The sequence below is a fragment of the Pinus tabuliformis genome, chromosome 7, assembly GCF_031772625.1.
Source record: "Pinus tabuliformis cultivar Carrire ecotype Pingquan chromosome 7, CPIR1, whole genome shotgun sequence".
NCBI lineage: Eukaryota > Viridiplantae > Streptophyta > Pinopsida > Pinales > Pinaceae > Pinus > Pinus tabuliformis.
The window spans coordinates 216,739,608-216,746,997 of NC_142293.1; the positions used below are offsets into that span (position 1 = coordinate 216,739,608).

The 7,390-nt window shown below is 35.8% G+C and overlaps 1 non-coding gene across 1 annotated transcript; it reads left to right on the top strand.

The window, feature by feature from the left end:
• The first annotated feature begins 546 nt into the window (after positions 1-546).
• TRNAM-CAU (transfer RNA methionine (anticodon CAU)) lies at positions 547-633 on the top strand. The gene is given in 2 exon segments: positions 547-584; positions 598-633. It is a non-coding gene; the product is annotated as a tRNA-Met (tRNA).
• Positions 634-7,390: the final 6,757 nt, after the last annotated feature.

The following is a 7,390-nucleotide window of genomic DNA, read 5'->3' on the forward strand; positions in this document are numbered from 1 at the left end:
GAATAGCTTGGAGGTTGGATTCAAGAAGCAATGGGTTTTCCTTTAGTGGACGTTAAAATAATTTTTTCTTCTTGATTCGTCTTTTCACATTGTCTCCCCCATGGAGGTATGGGGCTCGTCATCATTTGCCGGAGGAAACAGGGGAACATCGAGAAGGGGAAGGGCTAAGCTCCGATTTTTCTTCTTATTATGGCTCCCCGAAGAAGAAATCGTCGAACGCCATCACAGGTTTTTCCAACCTGGTTCGCTCCTGCGACTGCGAAAAATCCAAACGAACCAAGAGAAGCCTCACTTTGATGAAATTTGATGCGTCGACTTTACATTAATTGGACACCACTGTCGAAATCGTGCAAGGGTTAGGTTTAAGCCCTTTTAACTGTTTTTCAATGTAGAATTTACTTGATAAGTTACATTTAAAAGCAACAGGGGTGATGGTGCAGTTGGTAATTATACACCACTGTGGAACATCGTGCAAGGGTTAGGTTTAGTCATTTTTAATTGTTTTCCAATTAGATTTTATTATATAAGTTCCATTCGAAAGCAACAGGGGTGGTGGCGCAGTTGGTTAGCGCGTAGGTCTCATAGCTTATCTGAGAAATCCTGAGGTCGAGAGTTCGAGCCTCTCTCACCCCAATCTTTTTTGAACTCCATTCAAATATCTTTATTCTCAACTGTAAAAAATCTGAAATGCTCAGTCAGATATCTTCTCACTAATATGAACTCCATTAAAATATCTTTATTCTCACCAGTAAAAAATCTGAAATGCTCAGTCAGATATCTTCTCACTAATATGAATTCTCTTTGCAATGATTTCTGTATGATTAGGTTGGATTCATAATCTTAGTTTCCACGTTTGGTAAAATTCTCACATGTAAAACTCTGAAATGCTCAGTCACATATCTTCTCAGTAATAAAATATATTTATTCTTACCTGAAATCCTGAGGTCGAGAGTTCGAGCCTCTTTCACCCTAATCATTTTTGAACTCCATTAAAATATCTTTATTCTCCCCTGTAAAAAAATTGAAATGCTCAGTCAGATATCTTCTCACTAATATGAATTCTCTGTGCAATGATTTCTGTATGATTAGGTTGGATTCATAATCTTAGTTTCCATGCTGTTTGGTAAAATTCTCACCTGTAAAAACTCTGAATGCTCAGGCACATATCTTCTCAGTAATAAAATATATTTATTCTCACCTGTAAAAAATCTAGATGCTTAGTCAGATATCTTCTCATAATATAATTTCTCTGTGCAATGATTTCTGTATGATCAGGTTGGATTCATAATCTTAGTTTCCATGCTGTTTGGCAAAATTCTCACCTGTAAAAACTCTTAAATGCTCAGTCAGATTTCTCAGTAATATGAATTCTCTTTGCAATGATTTCTGTATGATTAAATTGGATTCATAATCTTAGTTTCCATGCTGTTTGGTAAAATTCTCACCTGTAAAAACTCTGAAATGCCCAGTCAGATATCTTCTCAGTAATATGGATTCTCTGTGCAATGATTTATGTATGATTAGATTGGATTCATAATCTTAGTTGCCATACTGTTTGGTAAAATTCTCACCTGCGCAATGATTTCTGTATGATTACATTGGATTCATAATCTTAGTTGCCACACTGTTTGGTAAAATTCTCACCTGTAAAAAGCCCGAAATGCTCAGTTGGATATCTTGTCAGTAATATGGTTTCCCTATGCAGTGATCTCTGGATGATTAGGTTAGATTCATAATCATATTATCTTTATTCTCACCTGTAAAAAATCTTAAATGTTCAGTCAGATATCTTCTCAGTAATAAGAATTCTCTGTGTAATGATTCATGTATGATCAGGTTGGATTCATAATCTTAGTTGCCGTACTGTTTGGTAAAATTCTCACCTGTAAAAAATCTGAAATGCTCAGTCAGATATCTTCTCAGCAATATGAATTCTCTGTGCAATGATTTCTGTATGATTAGATTGGATTCATAATCTTAATTGCCGTATTGTTTGGTAAAATTCTCACCTGTAAAAAACCAGAAATGCTTAGGCAGATATCTTGCCAGTAATATGGTTTCCCTATGCAGTGATCTCTGCCTAATTAGGTTGGTTTCATAATCTTAGTTTCCATACTATTTGGTAAGAGGACAAGGTATGGTTAAGGGAGTTAAACCATTGCCAAAGGAAGGGATACGGCTCCCTATTTAACCCTTTTATTAGCACCATGTTATTGTCTGCCATCCCAAGGCACTCAAATTCACTTGAAGTACATTGTGTCTACCAAGACTAAGCTTGACTTCATCTGAACATCCATCTTCCCAGTAATACGGTTTCTCTATGCAGTGATCTCTGTATGATTAGGTTGGATTCATAATCTTAGTTGTCATACTATTTGGTAGAGGTTGGTAAGAGGAAAAGGTATGGTTAAGGGAGTTAAACCCTTGCCAAAGGAAGTGACATTATTGAACCCTTTTATTAACACCATCTCATTGTTTGCCATCCCAAGGCACTCAAATTCACTTAAAGCTCATTGTCTCTATCAAGACTAATTTTGACTTTTCATTTGAACTTCCATGCTATAAGGAAGAAGAAAAGGTGAAATTAGATAAACATACAAAGTTTTCAACTAAGCCTTCTATTAATAAATATTCTGAAGCCAGAAGAAGAAAATTTTTTGAAGCCGGGAAGAAGAAAAGGTGAAAGTAGATCAAACTTACAAAATTATCAACTAAGCCGGGAAGAAGAAAAGGTGAAAGTAGATCAAACTTACAAAATTGTCTACTAAGCCTTTTATTAGGGAAATTTTTTAAGCTTTGAAATACTCAAGAAAGGACAACGGGAGGTGAAAGGAACAACTTAAAAACTATAATAAAACACCTCATTACACTTAAATTTTTAAAGGATTACAATAATTGTGAGTCAAAAGACAACATATCATAAAAGTAAATTTCATTTCATCCGCATTGAATTTGCAGCATAGTGTTATGGGTTTCTTCATATGAATGTACTAGTTGATCCATAATAGCTGAATGGATTGATAGTGATAGTTAAAATAGGTTTTAGTTCACTAAGTTACCTAAGCAAGAAGCAACTAAGATTTCAATAAAGGGAAGGAAAGAACATGTGACTTTGTTAAACTTCAAATGTTGAATGAATAAGCAAGAAGAGGATCCTAGCTCCATGAATTTTATTCACATGACAAGAAAACATATTTTGTTACTCTACAAATAACAAATGTAACAAATCATTTTTTCTATTCTACAAGTAACAAATCCCTAGATCCCATCTGCAAAACAAAGTGAACCATTTTAGATATACTTGAAGCATTCAAGTAACAACATCAAACTAATGCAAGCAAATATGGAAGGTGGAGAAAGAGATTTAAATAGAAAAGCTTACTTCATGCATCCATACTTTAGGTAGTGAGATGGGTATGAATCATTTTTCCTTGGTTTTGTTCCTTTTCTAGGTTGTCTCATGTCTAGTGTATTACTTGTTATCGTCAATAATCTTCCAATGGTTCCTCTTAAACCTCGAAAAGAAAATTAGGCAAGTGGATACAAAGGTGTAAATCGGGCCTTCCTTTGCGTGGGACAAAAAAAAATGCAAGAAGTCTCCAAAGATCTAAGACCAATCCCAAAACTAGATCAAAAGCTATCAACCTCATGTGAAGGAAGCTTGTACAAAGGGTTCTTAGATTCTTCTTGGGATTTTTTGTGTGATGGACATAGAACAATCATCAGTTATCACTCATTCATATGTATCACTCTATACTTGCAATTATGGCCAAGTCAACATTTTATTTCATTTATGTATCTAGGTTTATATGTAAGATCAATAACCCTATTTCAATGTGTGCCCTTTCTTGTGGGCCCATGACCCCCTCTTGAAAGGATGCTTCACTTGAGTTGTGTATAAATACACAACTTAAGCTCTCATTTTATATCATCTAATCTTGTGATAATCTTAATAAAAATACAAAATATTATAAGTCTAAAGAACTTAATTTTGGTATTTTTTTTATTAGGTGCAATTGCGCGCTTTTGTTTTCTTCACTTATATTTAGCATTTTCACTCTCTCTCTAGCATATTTGCTTTACTTCTCTCTAGGGTAATTGTGAGGAGTTTATTTTAGAATTTAATTGAGTTTTGGTTCTATTGGCTCTTCTATCGATTGTTATGAATCTCAATATTATATGAAACCATGTGTGAACCTTACTCTTTCAATTTTTTTTTCCAATCTAAAAACTATTGGCTAGTGAAATATTTATGATAGTGCAGAACTAGGGCTTTCTTGGATAGGGTTTCTGGAGATATAATCACTAATCTAGGGTTGTGATTTCTTTTTAGGGTTACCTTGCATTTTGTACCATTTGGATTTATAATGGTGAATATTTGTCTACATTACATAAGGAGCCTTCATCTTGTTGATGTTGATCTTATTAGTTCAAAGTGGTCTTTTCCTCATTTGGATGGGGCTAATTGTACTCTTTGGTAGCTCAAATGACTTCCCTACTTGAAAGTAAAGGTCTATGGATGTACCTAGCGAGGATGCTTCATGTTAAATATGATGATAATTATGACCTAATATGTTTGAATAAGGTTAATGCTCTTGGGTTGATCACTCTCTATGCCAAGCTTGATCTCATTCATCACACCAAGGATAACAAAGTTTTGAAGGGAATATGAAATTCTCTTTGGAGTGATGAAAACTACTTAGGTCGGCTGACTTGAAACTAAACTCTCTAATATTAACGTGGATGAATTTGACATGGTTGAGGAGTATATTGCAAGATTTAAAAACTTGAAGGGTGATGTTATTAAAGCAAGAGGAAAAGGAAAATTATATGCAAAACTTTGAAGTATTGTAATGAATTATTTCTTTCTAACATTCAAATATTTTACTCTTATAGACTATGGTTTTCCTTTATTTGTCAAGGATTATATAACTCTTCTTACTGATGTTTTCTCTAATCTTATCTAACATGAATTTACCTTGAGGAATATAGGTGAATTAATTCCCTAGGATCAAACTCATCCAAAGGCTATATAAACCCCTTTTAAATTCAAGTCCCAGTAAGGTAAATAGTTATCCTTGAAATCCTTCAAAAAGGAAAGAGTCATATGTGGCTATTGTGATAAGGAGAATGATCTCTTCAAATGTGTTTGTGTTTTTCAAATATCTAAGAGCCGACAAGATCTATAGTAGGTACCAAATACATTTTTTATGAGAATGTTGGATCTTTTCATAGTGCACATTTGGTAGAACACTTTGCACTTTAGTCTTCTTCTGAAAGAGAGTAAATTTTTTATTTAGGAGCTACTTGACACATGACCAAACATGAATGCCATCTTTTTAATTATAGACAACAACAAAATGGAGATAAAGTGGTTATTGGTGACAGTTCAACCATATAGGTTATATAGTGATTTCATCGTTGATACAATGAAGTTTGGAGATGTTATTCATGTTCCAAGCATTGGACCAAATATTTTATTTATCGACCATATTACACATACAAAAATGGTGGAATTTTGGTCAAGTCATTGAAATCTAAAAGACATGAATGATGGTGGAAGAATCTGTTGTGGCCCCAACCACCACCCACTCAAAACTTGCCTTGCCAACAATTTTGGATGGGTCCCCTAGAAGTTAATCTTGCATCTCTCTGAATGATCTATTTTACCTAAGGGAATTGGCTCTCCGGAGAGCCAAATCTTCCATTCACAAATGGTTAAATCCCCTTAACAAATCCATATTCCATTCACAAATGGTTAAATCCCCTTAGCAAATCCATCACATATAAACTCGTTTAAGCCCTTCATTCCTATGCTCATCGGGATTTATCTAACTCATAAAACCCCCATCGCATCATTATTCCCGTCATAGCTCTTTATAGCAGAAATGCTCAAAACATGCATAAATCATCCCTTTTTCGCTTATCGCACTCAACCTTGGCACATAACACATACCATAAGGCATCGGACCCGACGACACTATTAACCATACTTCATATATATGTCGGGTCCGAAGCCCGTCGCATATCGCAATTGGCCAAGGTCTAAGGCCTATATATATAAGGTGCGCCACCATATTCCGGACCCGATGACACTATTAACCATACTACATACATATTTCGGGTCCGGGGCCATATCGCATATCGCATATCAGCGGAGCCCATGCCTTATACACATTGTGCGCGGGGATATGGTGGACCCAACGAGCTTATCAAATATGATATATATGTTTTCGGGTCCGGGGCCGTATCACATATCGCAATCGGCGAAGCCCTAGGCTTGTGCATATTGCGATATGCAATATGCCAAACCCGACAATATTTATAGGCCTCGATACATAAAATTTGAGGTTCGACGTGAGTGATCGGGGAGGGATTTTCTTTGTTACCCCGTGTTTTCCAAAATTTTCGATATAACAAAGGGATCAGGTTTTTAGTGTAAAAGGCGGGCCTATGGAGTCTCGATAGTGTAATCGCACATCGGGGAAGTGGAAGGCATGGGTACTGCGACCCACAGAGGGGCCGATACCCGATTGTGATTAAGTGAAGCCCTCGAAAACCATGCCAAGCCTATGGATTAAGCGGGAAAATTGTGTGTTGCATGTGTTTTGTGAGAAGTAAAGGACGCAAGAGTGGACTCGAAGAGTCATGTATGCAGAAGCGTTGTGTCTAAAGATCCGGCTTTAGGCGTTCTAGGTCGGAATCCCACGCGTTGCATGTGCATTCCGAAAGAAAATTTGTCTCGATTTTTGTTATGGGGAGGCGACACATAGTCACCCTTTTATCAACATATGTTCACTTCCTTAGGAAATGAAGCGCTCCAGTAGATATGCTTTCTATGCGTCAACGGTTACGCTGACGATCCTATCTTTGTATACTCGGTCTATATATCAAAAATAGTGGGAGGAAATGAATAGGCAGGGAAGACCGAGAGTCACAGGCTTTCGCATAAGTATTACCTCCAAAGATGAGAAAAGGGCTTTGGGTTCGGAGAAAAACAATTTTTATTTATTATGAATAAAGAGGATTGTTTGGTTCGAGAAGGAGCCTGTTGTTTCCAATTTGTTTCCCCTTTATCTGATATGTTTAGAATCAGTGTGTTGTCACTAGTATGAAGACAAATGTGATTTTCTTTGTGTGCGTTGATAACTAACTGCTCATGATTATTCCTGGTTATTTGAATGTGATTCAATAGCATTAATAATTCATGGAAGGTTGCTGATTCGAAACTCTGTTAAACATCGGTTGCAAATGTTATTTGTATGGAAAGGAATATGTATTCCTGTATAAGTAATTAGATTGCAATTAATATTTAATACAGTCTTGTTCTTATGTGAACCAGTAATTGATTCATTTGAACTTGGAATTTTATACGATGTTTAACCTCCTT